General features: G+C 32.6%; 1 protein-coding gene across 6 annotated transcripts in view; it reads left to right on the top strand.

Moving 5' to 3' along the window:
- LOC124359155 (ras-GEF domain-containing family member 1B-like) overlaps positions 1-17,036 on the top strand; it is a 657,259-nt gene that overhangs the window by 571,087 nt on the left and 69,136 nt on the right. The gene's annotated exons all lie outside the window — the stretch shown is intronic.

Raw genomic sequence — 17,036 nt, 5'->3', positions numbered from 1 at the left:
TAGTGCAGGTTGACGTCATCATCTCATTAGTTTTTTACCTTGTATATTCACCCACAAAAATTATCTAACTGACCGCTTACTTTAGGACATAACCATAATACAAACTATATAGGACATTTTATAATGCTAATACATTACAGTAACTTGTTCCGTAATTCGGTTGCATGTCTATATTATATAACATTTATTACTTTGTTGGAAAACTTTTCTTTATTCTGTCGAATAAAAGTTTTGCTCCTTAACAAATTCATCGATTGCGCGCATTGACGTTATAAGCACACAACCTGGTTGTTCTTTAAATCGAGGCATTTTTATAAGAAAGAAATCTATCGAAAAACCCTCTCTCATTCGAGAACCATTGCGGCTGGAATCTATCCCTTTTTAGAAGACATTCCTTTATGGGTCTCATGAAACCCAGGTTGCGTGCTCATGCAACACTAATTTGCCTCTCAGCTCCTAGACTATACTGTAGTTAACGCTTCGCCTAATCACATTCCTCAGTTCTCAAAGTGTGAGTCATAAGAACCTGTAGAGTTAAATCGATATTATTACAATTGCATGCAACACACACTTTAAAATTGTGTAATCCATTACATGAAAACATTTTTAACGTAATCAGTTTAAAAGGAGTTTTTGGATTTCAGGGTGACGCAAAATTTCACTTAATAGTTCGATTTCCGGGTATTTCATTAAACTGTGTTTTAAAAACGGAACGTTGTAAACTAATAGCTACGCAAACTACTGTGTATTCTCGTTTTTCAGAAACGTAGTAAAGGAATGTATGTAGTTTGTTTACGCGTTTACATTTTAACACTGATCAAAGCGAAAATAACAAGCTAGATAATGGAGCCGGAGTTGATTCGCTTCGGGTTTTAAAAGTAGCGATATAATCCTAAGTATGTAATGTATATTTTCCATTGATCCTATTGAGTTCGAAATATAACTAGTAATACATAGTTTCTGGCATATAAATAAATAACCATTTTCATTTACGTAATTCTAAATTTCACGTTTTGAAGTTTAATATTTGTATAAAGAAAATATTTCTTAACTAAATGGTGTTAAATAATGACCTGTTCCTCCAAAATATTAAGAATTTTTCACTCTCAACCTTAGGAATAATTATAAATATTGTATTTACAAATCGGACCAATAAACATATAACGTCCAATTTACGACTATACGACCAAACCTTATTACATGCGGTATGTTTGTATTGCTGCAAGAATGAAATTGAAAATCGTAATAGTAATGGGCTTATTTTCTAACAGTGGCAGTGTTGCTAATGCACTTTACCTCTGCGCCTGAGTAAAACATACCAAGCAATGCTGTCCGGAGTTTGATAGCTACTAAACCTAACTACTAACAACTTAGTGGACTTGGTTTCTGGTCTGGAGACTCCTCTTCATTAATGTATCCTCTACTATCATGTGCCTATTACAAAGCAGTAATGGTACTAACTTATATAACGGATATTTTAGTAAAACTTTATAATTGGCTGACCACTGTATTCGTCCCTCGGGTTCCGGAGTTGTGTCAGTTCTCAATAACGGTTCTAATGATTATTAATCGCTTTGCCAATATTAGCGTAGACCTCGATAGCCACATGCCTCTGCCCGGAGTTTGATAGGTTCTAGAGAATGTTGTAAACTACGAAACACTTAGTGGCATTTGTTTCTGAGCTCCTGGCTCTTTTTGTCAATAATACATATCTTCTTCCTTATATGTAGCGAGTCGTGTTAATGTGTATACTTGCAAATATTTTGTTTTCCTAACTGTTATACTTGATGAATTTTTTGTTATCAGATCAAATTTGCCATAAATATTTTGCAAACTAATTCTTAGTCAAATAGAAAATAAAATATTTATGGCGGTGCGCAATGCTTTACCTTTAACTATATCGTATCTACAACATTTTTTATGATACTATGAATTGTGTGCATTTTATCATTCTAGGAGATGTTTTTATATTTTTAGATAAATTGTACGACAATGTGTTGACATATGAAGACGGAAAATGTATTTTCGGCACTACTCCTTCATCTTAATGTATCATACGTGCTATCATTTTTAAATTTTCGCTCTTCGTTGGTATTTTAACATTGTAGTCTTTTGAGGAAACAATTGTGAATTAATACGGTCGTTATTATTAGCGGAATGAAAATAATATCTATTTAACAATTCCTTCTTAAATAGCGACCTTCAATTTTAATTTATATCCTAAATATGTTCTTTAAAATATTAGTACTATTTTTATTTGATTATATATATATATATATATATATATATATATATATATATATATATGTGTGTGTGTGTGTATTATGATGTATGTATATTACATCTTGCTTCAAATATTTTGCTTTTCCCGAATTTAAAATATTTTTCATTTACTTTGGTCTTATTGTATCCTATTAAATTTTAGATTTACATATGTCCATACAATACAGTTTATTTTTGAACACAATTGTATGTTTATGTGTCTTTGTTTTTATCTAGCTATGTATCAAAATGGCGATTTCTACGGTTTTTAACTTAAATGATCCAAATTTGGTATAAACCTACTTTTGAGAAGGCAAGTTCGTTGTGGGTCTTAATGTCATAAAGAGATCCTGCCCCAGATCTGACTCTATTTTCTAAGGAACTATTCTGAACAAGATGCTTTTAAATTAATCTTTGAGAAAATTATCAAAACGTATTAAGAAACAAATTTTAACAATAATGTGGTTCATGAGCTATTACTATTGAAGTGTAACAAAACCATATTTACTTACCACTACTGAACATTCTAATAATTAATTTATTGTAATAAAAATTTGCATGGACAGTGCATCTCTTTTCTAGACGACATGTTTATATCAAGCACTATACCATTTTACCAAGCATATTTGAACTTAATGTGTAAAGTTCCAGGAACAATATAATTTCTTCATAATGATAGTGGACCTGGAACCAACGGAATGCAGATCAGGGGCCATATACAGTTTCCTACATAATTAATATGCACGTATTACAGATGTGTGGACATGATCCTAAATTTTCATCGACGAATTATTTACACCTACTTACCATGGTATGGTAAATTGATTTAAGACAAGCTAGTTACACAGTTGTGTAATATTGGAGTAAATTAAGTTTAACACATAGTCTAAAACCGTTTCCCATGAACTGTTATGATTAATTGGAATTCAAAATAAACTGAATCGGACATATTTTAACCAGTTCAACTTGTTATCATTATCATTATGAACCGTAATCTGTGAACGTGTTCAATATTGGAATAACAATAGTAAGTACGTCACAAATTATCCAACATTTCATGTATTACTTAGAAGCTATAGTGAAATATGCCATAAACACAATTTGCACGCTCAAAACACATTGTCATTAAATATCATTGTATCATGCTTTTGTTGAAGTATTCATGTAAACTCCTGCCCTCGCCTACCCCTTGACATAATAGAGTCACATTGATTATTACTTCACTGAAACAAAACCAATCTCATTTAGCGGAACTTAAATTAGTTTAGGGTTCGGTCATTGCATTGTGTGCAAATTACAAAAAAGTCTACTGCGTTCTGTCCCTACTACATATGCCTCGTTCTATAAACATTTTCTCTAGCAAACGATGTACAATGTAACTTTATATACAAAATTCAACTAAATATACTCCTAATGGAATTTTCTTATTCCTTGTTTAAACATTTTCCATTTTAAAATACGACATGACTCATAATTTATAGACTTAACATAAGTGAATCTAAGTACTAAATTAGTGTTTAATATTTTATTACTTCTCTATAAAAACGATTTTCTAGCCGGATCCAACAGATTATTCAAATATGAGTCTGATAGGCGATGTTCGGTACTAGACGGGGTCTGAAGTTCACCATACGGAACCGAATTGGCTACGCGCAAGCATTACTGACTCATACTGATTAGTGAATGAAACCTGTTTGTCTTAGCGAAAACAACCTAGATCTTCAATAAACACAAAATATTTGCAAAATTACGCAGTCATCCTTTTATGGCACCATTCCAAGTAAACGTAATGGTAGGGATATGAACTCTGAGAACTCTCCTTTTCCGTGTATCGTTGTGACTAGCTGGATTTGATCGGGAGTTTTGTGGATGCAAAATTGTTTACTCAGGCATCCTTTGGCCTGTGATGTTTATAGTTAGAATTCAATCTCGATGCAACCTTCTTCTCGCTGTATCAGGCCCGACCCCATGGCTTCACCGAGTAGATTTACTTGAATGATATGATATCCCAGCCATACTTGATGACAGTAATGGTCGTTGCTAGAAATCCAATCTCGTAACCCATCCATCTAACTGTATCAGGCTTGATCTCTCAAGAGCATTACTGGGAGCTTTACCTTAATGATATGATACCTCAGGTATACTTGAGGAGAGTGGTGGCAATTGGCAGAAACTTTATCTCGTAACCCATCTTATCTAACCACATCAGGCCTGGAACGTTCAAGGATATTACTGGGTAGCTTTACCTTAATTATTATGATATCTAAGGCATACTTGAGTGAGTGGTCAATTGGCAGACATCTTATCTCGTAACCCTTCCCATCTAGCTGTATCAAGCTTGGATCACTCAAGAGCATTACTGGGTACCTTTACCTTAATAATATAATACCTCAGGCATACTTGAGGAGAGTGATGGTCAATGGTAGAAATCTTATCTCGTAACCCTTCCATCTAGCTGTTCAAGCTTGGATCTCTCAAGAGCATTACTGGGTACCTTTACCTTAATAATATAATACCTCAGGCATACTTGAGGAGAGTGATGGTCAATTGGCAGAAATCTTACCTCGTAACCCTTCCATCTAGCTGTTCAAGCTCGGATCACTCAAGAGCATTACTGGGTACCTTTACCTTAATAATTATAATACCTCAGGCATACTTGAGGAGAGTGATGGTCAATGGTAAACATCTTACCTCGTAACCCTTCCATCTAGCTGTTCAAGCTCGGATCACTCAAGAGCATTACTGGGTACCTTTACCTTAATAATATAATACCTCAGGCATACTTGAGGAGAGTGATGGTCAATGGTAAACATCTTACCTCGTAACCCTTCCATCTAGCTGTTCAAGCTCGGATCACTCAAGAGCATTACTGGGTACCTTTACCTTAATAATATAATACCTCAGGCATACTTGAGGAGAGTGATGGTCAATGGTAAACATCTTACCTCGTAACCCTTCCATCTAGCTGTTCAAGCTCGGATCACTCAAGAGCATTACTGGGTACCTTTACCTTAATAATATAATACCTCAGGCATACTTGAGGAGAGTGATGGTCAATGGCAGACATCTTACCTCGTAACCCTTCCATCTAGCTGTTCAAGCTCGGATCACTCAAGAGCATTACTGGGTACCTTTACCTTAATAATGCCTTATTAAACGCCTTATTAAACACCTTATAATGCCTTATTATTAATGCCTTATTAATACCTCAGGCATACTTGAGGAGAGTGATGGTCAATGGCAGACATCTTACCTCGTAACCCTTCCATCTAGCTGTTCAAGCTCGGATCACTCAAGAGCATTACTGGGTACCTTTACCTTAATAATGCCTTATTAAACGCCTTATTAAACACCTTATAATGCCTTATTATTAATGCCTTATTAATACCTCAGGCATACTTGAAGAGAGTGATGGTCAATGACAGATATCTTATCTCCTTAACCCACCCCATAATCATAGGGGGGCAGGAGGGCTACTATATGATCCTCCCATAGTATCTGAGTATCAGATCACCAGTCAGCCTCATCATAGTAGTGAGATTTATCAAGTCTTCCTGGCTTTCCTGCAATCCGTCAAGAGCGTGTTAAGCGCGAATTACGTGTTAAGGTGAAATACCCTAAGTTCACAATATTGGGAGGAACTCTGTTCACTATACAATACGCTTCTAATCGTTTGTGTAACGTTTTGCATAGTTTTCTTTGCCCGTTTAAAAAATCAGAGTTTTTTGTTTTATACCGATTTCATTTCTTACAAATACCGAAACTGATATGTAATGTATATTCAGTTATATATAGACAGCATTCATGAAATTGCCAAGATAAAACTAAGTAATACATACAGTTACTGTAATATAATTTTTGATCAAAACTAAATGATTTACATCAATGGATTGCCAGATCAATATGGTAAAGGTTTTATTAAGCGCGACCAACCAGAAAGTACATCGTCACAGATCTGACCTCTCATATATTAATCAATTGTCTTGATCAACAGATAGTTGGTCTATTCCCTACATCTCTTCATTACATCGATATATATTGACTTTGATTCTAAATATTGAATCTGTTTTCGCCTGTACTTTGAATAACAATTACTGTAGTAAATTTATGTTTATAAAAGTACCGATGTTTTTTTTTAATTGGCTCATAACTTATTAATTAATTTTATGCTTGCCATTTAGATTTAGAATTTTATTAGTATTAAATATTTTATCGTATAGCATTAGGTTTTGTCTAGAATCTATTAAATTAAGTACTACTTCAAACATTCGTCTAGTACAGACGTAGTATAAATTTTTATATTACCTAAGTCAAAACCTTTATACAGATTGTTTTATTGAGTAACTACGTAATTTACTGTCCTATGGATCGGAATATGAATGCTTATTAAGATGAATGACAATGCAACACAAATTATTGTGTCAGTCATATTGTTTTAAAATATAAGAGCTTCTACAGTAAAAGAATAGAAAGCCAATAGTACAATGTACCACTTTTTATAAAGTAAGTTTTACATTATTTTATTTTGGTCTTTTTCTGTTAATATTCTTCTCCTGTAAATTTTTGCTTATTTACAGGATAAATGTCTTATGAATATCATGTACAATAAAACAGTAATTAAAACTAGTTACATTAGTCTTTATAGCTGTAGTTGTTAAAATTACCTGAAGTGACTAAAAATTACTAACTGTGATTTTTACGATATAATCAATTTAAAACTGATATTTTGGTTTAACGTAAAAATCTGTTTTTGTGTGTGTTTTATTAGGTTACAAATGAAACTTTATGACAACAAAAGTATAAGATAAAAAATTCGTTAACTTATTCAATTAATGGAATGGTAGATTAACGAGTTTGATAATAAGATTAACATTTTATCCACAAAATTTTCGGTCTGCCTGGGAAATAAATTTAAAATATTTCTCTCTAAAATGCAGCTTCTGTGTTCATATGTCTTAACATAAGCAAACTAACGTATGTGACATTAGCGGCCAAATACAAAATAATAGAAACGTAAATTTAAGGCTTCTGTGGTAGCATACAAGCCAGGCAAATCTGGGTTCGAGTCCTGGTGGAATAAGTAATTGTTGTGATTTAGTCTTTAATGAAATTATAAATGTATATCTTTTTAATATATATATATATATAATGTTAATATGTCTCATTTATCAACATCGATAACTTACGATTTATAACCAGTCTAATTTCTAATCAATGCACTTCAATGCGCTTTACTTTGCAGTGAATTATTGGACCTTTAAGGGCGAGATTGGATTATCCCCTACGGGTGGTTGATCCTTTGATCTACAAGAAAAATTTAGTTTTCTCATTTATTTAACAATTTAAAGTTTATAGTTTTGATTTTGTTAGATACAGTACTTTGATTAGTTTACAGATTTAACTCATCTGCCCACTTAACTAACCAGGTTATGTCGTCAAAAGAGGTTTTGATGCAATATTTATCATTTGGAAGCCATACCGTTACTTCAGTTTGCATTAGTGGCTCGTGAAGGGAAAATTTTGATACATATTATAATATGTATTTTCTTGTTTTGTGACGGATCTTAAGATGGTTAAAAGAATTAAAGAATATTTCATTATCATCAACACGATTGTGTTCCCAGTAAGATACAAGATAACACATACATAATATTAATAGTTTTTAACGTTTATACATGTTTTTAGTGCTAAAGGCGTTTTGGCCTCTAAATGTTTGGTTTGATTAGTCCGAAAATAAAAACCAACTAAAAAGGTATATAACGCGTTGTCAAACAGCAATATTTCAACAGAGGAAACTGTGTTTTGGTGTAATGTTTGGTTATTTAAATTCATTGTGGTTACCATTAAATGTTTTAAACAATATACATACATACGTATGGAGGTTCCTGTTACTATTAAATGGTATATACACACAGAAAAAGCTTTCGGACATTCTAGAACAGATGAGGAGGCATTTATTAAAAAAACTCAAACAGCTTAACCAAGTTATTCCGCAATAACAACCACAAGTGGAACAATAACGATAATATTCTTCTCTTTACTGTTAAGCAAATGCAGGGTAGGCACAGCAGCGCGTAAAATATTAAAGCGTTAGGGGCAAGATAAGAGGAACAACACGGAGAGGGAGGCGAACTTGGCTAATATTCTTTCGTACTTCGTTGTCAGGCATTTTATGTTTGTTTTATTCGTTGTTACATGCTGAATATCAAACTTATGAAACGTATATTTATATCATATTACATCCACCTAAATGTCAACAAAGATTTATTTGTAACTGAGCTTTGATTTATGTAACAATTTTTTCTGTGTGTAAATTAATTGTAATTGTTATTAGGGTCTTCTCGTTTTAGGGTGTGTTTCCGCTAGAAAACGGGTAAAGGGACAGGAAACTTTGGGATTAGCTGGAAACATCTAATAATTCCATTATATTCTTACTCTCGTGGATAGTTAGACTAGCTATACTTATATAGTTTTATAAACAACGATTTAATATGGGGTATTTGAATGTTGCTAACTGTAGTGCATTTTTGTTGAAGCGTAGGTAGAGTATACCTAAACAAGGGATTGAACTAGAATATTGTCAAGTATTCCTATAGGTGTGAAAATTTCATGTTAATTCATTCCTTAGGAATTTTTGTCATCTTAAGGTTTCGAAGCTCCAAAAAAACTGGAATGTTAGGCATAGAAATAAATACTTTTCAGTAGTTTTTACGGATATTAGGTCCTTTTATAGCTATTCATGGTAGTGTGGGCTACTCGTTAATATAGGTGGTACTAGTCTCCTTACTAGCCAATAATACAAACTTATGCTGTGTATTATTTATTTACATTTTTTTATCATTATATTTTTTGTGGTCAAATAACTGTGTGAAAAATATAACTTATTTATATCATTTTACTCTGGGCAACACTTGTATAGAGTTTCCAAAATGTTGATGTGAAGTAATGTATGAAATTGTAATCTCACTACACTACACTGAATGTGTAAACATAGTGCTGTATTAAAACATCTATAGATTATAAGAATATTTTTTTTAATGGTGCATCCTTGTCGAACATAATAAATCCATGGCAATTTTATAATCAAGGGTTGACCAAAAAGCATTATCATTATTTATTTATTTATTTATTTTCAATTTTACATGACAGCTACAGGACATGATATAGCACAAACAAAGTACAAAACCTTCAATTATTCCCAAAACAGCTATCCTAACTAAAATTAATGTACTCTTAATATGAACTTTACATAACAAACTAAACTAAACTAAACTGCTGGCAGTTACACAAATTAATATTAAAATTTCTTTACACAACATAAATAAATGAACTCTATACAATTTAAAAAAATAACAACTTGCTTCATTGTACACATACACTTCTACAATGAACAATAAATTAAATCAAAATAAAAGGTTGCTGCATATCTTTAAAATATTTTCCAAATTATCATTAAAAATATCTATGTTTGATTGGTTTAAATTAAGAAACCGTAGAGTCTTGTACAAAGGAAAGTTATAATGAGAAACTGTTCTACATGTAGGTAAAGCAAATAAATTAAATTCTCTAAATATATGATGTGGTACATGCAAACCTATGTGACTTAACAAATACGAACTATCAACTGAATTATTACGTAACTTACATAAAAAACTTATTGAGGCTAGTTCCCTTCTTATGGACAATTTTTTAATCTCAAACATTTCCCTTAAATTAGAAGTGGGCATGTCGTAAGGACATACATAATTATGTTGTTTGTAAAATAAAAATTTAAGAAATTTGTTTTGTATTATCTCTAAATTGCTACACTTTAACACATTTATTGAATTCCAGATAACAGAACAATACTCTAATTTACTTCTTATCATAGTTTTATACAAAGTCATAATTGTCTCAGTATTGTGAAAATATCTTGAATTTCTCTTGACAAAGCCCAGAAGTTTGTATGCAATCGACACCAGCATGTGGACATGATCATTAAAACAGAATGAAGAACTAAAAATTACACCTAAATCTTTAATTTTAGAAACATTTGTTAAAGCTTTATTATTTATGAAGTAAATGTTAAAAATCAGGAATCCTCCTCCGTGAGTATGACATGGCAAAACACTTATTTACATTCAATTCCAACTTATTAGTCGAACACCAAATATACAACTGGTCTAAAGAATTTTGTAATAAGTTAACATCAAAATCATCTTTTATAGGCCTGTATAATTTAAGATCATCAGCGAATAATAGACATTTACAGTCAGAGAAGCAACGGGGGAGATCATTAATGAATATTAAAAACAAGAGAGGTCCTAAATTTGAGCCCTGAGGAACACCCGAGGAGCTTGTATAAACACAAGAAGATTTGTTTAACATTGACACAAACTGAGTTCGGTTTTGTAAATATGACGCCATAAATATACAAAAATCAACTGAAAATCCTAAGAGAAATAATTTGCGCAGCAAAATATCATGATTTACCCTGTCAAATGCTTTTGAAAAATCGGTATATATTACATCTAGTCTACCGCCACTATCAAGTTCAGCTGATATATTCAAAGAAAGCTCCATTAAGTTTGCTGCTGAAGAGCGTTTGGGTAAGAACCCATGTTGTTCTGAGGAAATCCTAGACTTGATTGCACTAAAATATCCGCTTATACAAAAGAAGCTCATAAACTTTGCATATGAATTTATCAACGAAATAGGACGATAATGCTCAATTTTATTTTTTTCTCCAGATTTGAAAATAGGAGTAACTTTGGCCTCCTTCCATTTGTCCGGAAACACACATGACGAAAGTGAAAGACTAAAAATAAAACACAGTGGTTTTATTTTTGGTATTACGAGTTTCCTTATACAGTTTTTGTTACTCTCATGATTTAGTCACTATTACTTGTTTTCTGGTTCATACTACGTCGAATAATGAAAACTAATAAACTATTGAAATGTTAGTAGCTCTGTAAACAGCCAACATATGTTAAACCGAAACATAACACTTGAATTTCTGTTACGTCACGAAATGAAAAACATTTAATACATATAAGTTAAACTGTAAATATTCACCGATAGTTAATCGAAACATAACACTTGAATTTTAGTTACGTTACAAAATTAAATAATTTGAAAACATATAAGTGAACCCATAAATGACCAACGTATGTTAAACCAAACCTCTTAACCCAAGTTTCAGATCTAATCCAAATTATTTTGTCATCACAAAATGATACAAATTAAATAAAGATAGCTTTCTTATTGACATACTCGTACATATATTATTAATGAATTAAGTATAATTTTAAATCACCAAAAACCCATTAAAATATATAACGAAATAAAGTTAATACGATACTTATAACGAAGTGTATGGATTGTTGTAATAATTATTTTTTTAGTTGTCTTATTAGTAGGAGTAACCTAATTGTTAAGTACAATTATTATAATTGGTAAAATTAATTTATGGACAATCAATATTACATTGGTTTGTAAAGTCACTAATGATAACGGGTAGGATCCCTTTGTGTATTTTAAATATTACTAAAACCTCATACAGGGTTGACCGCTATTTCCGTCCCTCGGGTTCCGGAGTTGTGTCAGTTCTCAATAACGGCTCTAATGATTATTAATCGCTTTGCCAATATTAGCGTAGACCTCGATAGCCACAAGCCTCTGTCCGGAGTTTGATAGCTTCTAGAGACTGTTATCAACTACGAACCACTTAGTGGACTTTGTTTCTGATCTTGGCTCTCCTCTTCATTAATGCATTCTCTAATATCGTATTGCGATTAGAACGGAATAACGGTACTAACTTATATGAAGTATTTTTTGTACAGCATATTACAAAAACTGATTTTGCTATTTTAGCTAATAAATTATTTTTGATCTTTTGGATAAATCTTAATGATAAATTTAAATATATTACTTCTTCACTCACGTATTATCTGTTGCATTTTTTGTAACATTAGCGAAGCATAATTTACGTTACCTAAAAACATTGTATGACCTTCCCCACGATATTTTGTGAAGCTTCAAACAAAAGGACTTACGTACTGTGACTGTGAAATACTTGAATTGAATATAAACTGAAGAATTTTAAGTAAACAAATAAATTTTTACTTAATTTGTTTTCTGAATTAAAAACTTGAAGCCGATATTGTTCTTTTAAGTCTTTGCATGTTTATATACAGTTTTGTTAGCCTATCATTAATTTTAGAAAGTGCCTAACTTAACTCATAGAGTTAAAGTGGGATGTAGATCTCTATTTTGCAATGTCTCCAGCCAAATAGTGACTTTAAATTTATTCATTATTGCAATTAAATAATAGAAGTGTGATTAAAGTTCTAAATCTTAAGTAACTAAGTGATAACATTTTATTACAGTAAATATAAACAAATGAAATGATTTTGATTAAAACGAGGTGCGACGCTTCACCACTTGTCACGTAACGGGTTGGCAGAAATTGCATGCAACATTTCAAGTCTATGAACTCGTTTTGTTCTTTAGTTGTCCCATGGAAAGACAGATAATCAGACAGAATAAACTTTTACATCCCTCGGCAAACAAAAGAATAATTTTTATTGCGTATTGAGTGCTAGGCTTCAATGATGCTCGTCCAAATCTCATGAATGGGACGTACATCATGATATACCTCATTCTTGCATATGTCGAAATTAAGTTTCATCCACGATTTAAAGTTTACAGATCACATATTGCTTGACACGTGTTAAGGATAGTTAGCTCAAACTGCATGGTTTACTGGTCCCCTATGTTAAAATATCATACAATTGTTCTTTATTTGTTTTCACATTTATTTATTCTGAGACTTTCTCGTTACAATAAGGCCAATGCCTCGTTGCATTGTTGAATTGTAATGTGGTTCGTGCGTTGAAATGGGAAAATGTTCGCTAACACTGAAGCAAAATCACATGCAGTGCCAGGTAAAATCATCAACCTCAACGTCGCATATGTAAAAGTTAAGCTTTATGCGAAATTTCAAGCCTTTAGGTCGCTTTGTTCTCGAGATAGGTGTGGACAGAGTGAGACAGAAACACATTCTTTCAGCATCGTGAGTGATAGGCTTCGCTCACGCTCAGCCAACTAAAATTAATTTAAACTTAATAGTGATTAATCGTCATATATCACGTTATGTCACAGACAACGCATTTTAAGAACACTATGTTTATAATAGTCAGTTAGACGGAGATACAAGTGACGGAGCCTAGAGCATCGTGGTTGTACACTGCGCGTATAACCGCCTTAGGCTGGCTCACACAAGGTGGCATTTACATGTAGAGCTTAGAGCCACTTTGAAGATTTCTAGGCTTATACCCTATACAACATTGGATTCAAGCTGAATACAAATCTATATGTTTTAACCAAACAATGTATCCCAAAATAGATTCTCATATTTTAATTAAACACACATTCATCTAGAATGTCTAATTTAGGATTTAATTGTCTTAAATGTTACTGTAACTGAACAGATTTCATAGGTTATGTTTAAATAATCACTTTTCGTTCGAAAAATATACATTTTACCTGTTAAAATAACAAAGAATATATTGTGATTATATCCTTTATTCGTTTCTATACAAAATGTTCTAAGTCCCTTAACCACCAGGAAGCATGAAATTTTGTGTACAAATTAAAATAAAAGTATCAATATAAGCTGTAATGTTAAATACCTAACGAATGTTTATATGCTCAGCTGTCAATAATAGTAGTACAGATTATATTTGAATACAAATTTATACAACCTATTGTAACTACTTACGTATTTGATTAAAATCTAATTTCTAGAAAAAGCATCTATATCGTTGACTTTCTAGAAACCCTTTGTTTAAGTAATATAAAGGGATATGTTAGCGTACTATAAAACTTTTGTATAAATTCCTAGAGACAGGGAAGAGCAGAAATAAGAATTGCAGTTATGTTAATTAATACTAGACTGATTGTATTATTAGAGGTTATTGTGTACATACGCAGAGGACTACGTGCATTTGGGACGAGGGGGGAGCATGTGAAGTGAAAAGCTCTACAAAGCGATCCTGCCTACAGGTGTGTGACGGTTTTGTTTTTGTGTTTACTTTTATACCCGCTTACATATTTGTGAGAGCATATAGCACAATGACGCAGAGGAAAACGTATACAGGCATAATTATGATGGATTTGACAAAAGCGTTCGACTGTGTCAGTCACCCACAGCTTCTGGAGTGTCTAAGGTGTCTCGGTCTGGGGCGCTTGGCTCTACAGTGGTTGAACTCTTACCTAACTCAGAGAGAGCAGTGTGTGCAGGTCGAGGGTAGTCGTTCATCGTGGGCTCCAGTCAATTTTGGTGTCCCTCAGGGTTCGATCTTGGGACCAGTACTCTACAACCTGTATGTAAACAACTTACCCCAAGCGATCCCACATAACCAGCTTGTTATGTACGCTGATGACATAGCCCTCGGGTTTTCTAGCGGGACAGTCGAGGACTTAGAAATTAATAGTCATATAGTTTTGACACAGCTGTACCAATTTTTAAATAATTTAAATTTGCATTTAAACTTCAAAAAGACAGTTTTTTTTGGAATTTTCAAAACGTATGAAAGATAATTCACCTTTTATTCTAATTAATAATTCAGTAGTACAACAAAGAAGGTGTGTCAAATATTTGGGGGTACAAATAGATGATGACCTCAGCTGGCGAACTCATATCAACTGTGTATGCCAGTCGCTGTCTTCGACTGTATTCCTCATGTCCCAACTTGCCAAATACCGTAACAAGTTTCTTCTTAAACTTGTATACTGCTCTCTCGTTGAGTGTCGCTTGAGATATGGCCTGCTGGTCTGGGGCTCAGCTACACTAGCACAAATTAATAGAGTGTTTGTGTTGCAAAAGCGTGCTGTTCGTGTACTTGCTGGACTGAAAAAACGAGAATCGTGCAAAATTGCTTTTAAAGAATTGAACCTCTTAACGCTACCGTCATTGTATATTTTTGAAACAATAATGTTTGCAAAATTTAACAGTGTAGCAGTTACTGATGGATCCGCAGTACACGAGCACAACACCCGGGCTCGAGTAAACCTCCGCCAAACTCCACACCAGACAGTTTGGGCAGCGAGTTTACCGCACAATGTCGGTGCCAGGTGCTTTTGGAGACTTCCTGAACCGCTGAAGTGCATCCAAAATAAGGAAGAATTTAAAAGAAAATTAAAGGAGCATTTAGTGGCGGGTTGTTTTTACACGGTGGGAGAGTTTCTAGTATAATGATATTTTTGTTTTATTGTTTTGTTTTTTCTTGCATTATTAGTTGGAATTTGTAAACTTATTTTAAATCGGGCATAAACTAACAAGTGTAAAGTTGTAACACGTTTTAAATTCTAAATTTTAAGTTTTTTTTTTTACAATAATTATAATTATGTAGACTAATAAAAAAATATTTAGTATAATATTTACTGTTGTATAACCATTGTATTTTTATTGTTTTACTTTATAACTTGTGTATATACAGCATGTACTTGACTCTGTCATACAACAAAAGTTGTCTTACGACATTAAAGGAATTTGAATTTGAATTTGAATTTGAATTTGAATTTGAATTTGCTTTTATATCGCATATCTTCAAACAGAAAGAGATTTTTCGCGCTCGTCTATTGAATAATCAACACAGTGATTTATATTTATTTCCCTTAGTAATTTAAAATATATATACATTTTAAGTATTTTTCTAGTTAAGAATTCATTTGTTTAATAATTATTTAATTTTTATGTTACCATTATTTCTAATGCTACTTCTAATTATATATTATTTTAAGGATCTTCAATAGGTATTAAAATGTAGCAGAAATATTCAATTTTAAATAAATTATATTACACGAATACTATTGAATAAAGTATGCATTGGTGACATGCATTGTTTTTTCCACGTTATTCCAACGAGTTTGGAGAAGAGCATTTAGTTCTAAACTAATCCTTTCACATTGAAATTGTTATGTGTTTATATTTAAAAATTGTATAGAAAATAATTGTAAAGTGTTTGTGTAATTTATTTCGTGTGAAATGAATATTACAACGAAATGTTCGCGGAGAGAAACTCCAATACTTCGGTTGGCAGAACACCAATGTCTCCCTGAAACTTCAATTGGCTATCGCTACAACATAAATTGGTTTCAACTTTGTTACGCTTCGTCCATTTATATATCGCAGTTCAACTCAATTTCTGATGTTTTGTGTCTTTTCGTGTATTAAAGAATTATTTTACGCCCTCATAACGTTTAGGTACAGGATGATAGGGTTAAGCTGTTTACGTAAGAAAATTTGATTTGTTATGCGAACTATTTGTTTGCTCAGCGCTAGCGGAAGGCTGGAAAAATTATTTCTGTTTGACTGTACGAGCGATATGTCGAAAACGATCTGACTTTCAATGAAGCTTCCTTTCTATATAGTCCATGTCTCTTCTTAGGATTTGACCGAGCGTTAACGAAAATATTTACGTTTTTTCCTTCAGTAAATAATACCAGCAACAAAGCTTAAAGTAAAAATTTGCAAACAAACTGAATTCAATCATGTTAAACACATAAAAAACACTTTTCGCGTAAAAATTTAGTACGCGTTACTTTTGTATTAATTTATTCACGGCAACAAACCAGTCCTTGTCTCATCGCTGTTATTCAGAAATAATGTGTGTGTGTGTGTGTGTGTGTGTGTGTGTGTGTGTGTGTGTGTGTGCGCGCGCGCGCGCGCGCGCGTGTGTACATAGTTTAAATTTAGAAACAGTATATGTATTTATTTACGCTATTTGGTG

This window comes from Homalodisca vitripennis, chromosome 4 (genome assembly GCF_021130785.1).
Source record: "Homalodisca vitripennis isolate AUS2020 chromosome 4, UT_GWSS_2.1, whole genome shotgun sequence".
In the NCBI taxonomy this organism is placed as follows: domain Eukaryota; kingdom Metazoa; phylum Arthropoda; class Insecta; order Hemiptera; family Cicadellidae; genus Homalodisca; species Homalodisca vitripennis.
Note: the sequence above shows the minus strand (reverse complement) of the source record. Positions and strands in the feature narration are given on the sequence as shown.